Genomic DNA, 1204 nt, shown 5'->3' on the forward strand with positions numbered 1-1204 from the left:
AAAGGATTTACAATTTCAGAGAGGTAGTTTCCTTTTCATTTTCTTCTATGCCAAAGCCATTGCTAATTCTTTTAAATGGAACTTTCTCACATTGCTACCATTAGAGAAAACCAGGTAAATCAACATCTTTCTCATATGAATGCTTATAAAGACAGAATTGATAACTGGTATGTTTTTACTTTAGTTCTCCATAAAGCTGGCAAAAATGGTTTATGTTAGCAGGTTTTGAATTACTTACTTAAAAATTGTCTTGGGGTTGATGGTAGAGCTCAGTGGTAGAATGCTTCCTTAGCAGGTGCAAGGTCTGAGGTGTGGATCCCAGCACATGCAATACAACACACACACACACACACACACACACACACACACACACAGACAAATAATGGATCATAATAATTTGGGATAAGTAGTAATTTCATTCAGTGGTTAAAGTAATATCTCTGGCTTTTATTTATGAAATCCAAGAACTGTCTAAATTTTTGGTAGTGGATTTGTTTTTGAGAAATATTTTTGTTATAATGCTTTGGGAAAGTGAAGATAAAAAGCATGCATTTTCATCTTTTTATTAACTGATTAAAAATATGGAATGCTTCATGAATTTGCATGTCATCCTTGCACAAGGCCATGCTAATACCTGTAGCATTCCAATTTTAGTATATGTGCTGCCAAAGCAAGCACATGTATAAAGGTTTGTGTATGACCAAAACAAAAAATCTATAGCACAGATGTACTGGATCTTAACGACTGAGTAGTTCATTCCTGCCATTGCAACCTGGTGAACATTGTCTTCTTCAAGGCCTTGCTGATGATATACACCCATAAGCATACTCAGGAGAACAATCTAACCTATCAATACCTGAGAGTTGGCTCATGTCCAAAAATACCTCCTCTTAAGAAATGCAGGTGACTGGGGAAGCACTGATAACTTTTACCAGAGCAACATGCTGAAAGTCTGATTGGAAAAGTCTGCATGTCCAACTGGTACTTTTTTCTTTTTTTTTAATGTTTTTTTATTGTAAACAAATGGGATACATGTTGTTTCTCTGTTTGTACATGGCATAAAGGCATACCATTTGTGTAATCATAAATTTACATAGAGTAATGTTGTTTGACTCATTCTGTTATTTTTTCCCTTCTCCCCCACCTCTCCCACCCCTATTTCCCTCTATACAGTCCTTCCTTCCTCCATTCTTAGCCCCCTTCC

At 36.1% G+C, this 1204-nt stretch overlaps 1 non-coding gene across 1 annotated transcript; it reads right to left on the bottom strand.

The window, feature by feature from the left end:
• Nucleotides 1-575: 575 nt before the first annotated feature.
• LOC124975151 (U6 spliceosomal RNA) lies at nucleotides 576-678 on the bottom strand. Its single transcript, XR_007106853.1, has one exon. It is a non-coding gene; the product is annotated as a U6 spliceosomal RNA (small nuclear RNA).
• Between the last annotated feature and the right edge of the window lie 526 nt (nucleotides 679-1204).

Source organism: Sciurus carolinensis, unplaced genomic scaffold (assembly GCF_902686445.1).
Source record: "Sciurus carolinensis unplaced genomic scaffold, mSciCar1.2, whole genome shotgun sequence".
Taxonomy (NCBI): Eukaryota; Metazoa; Chordata; class Mammalia; order Rodentia; family Sciuridae; genus Sciurus; species Sciurus carolinensis.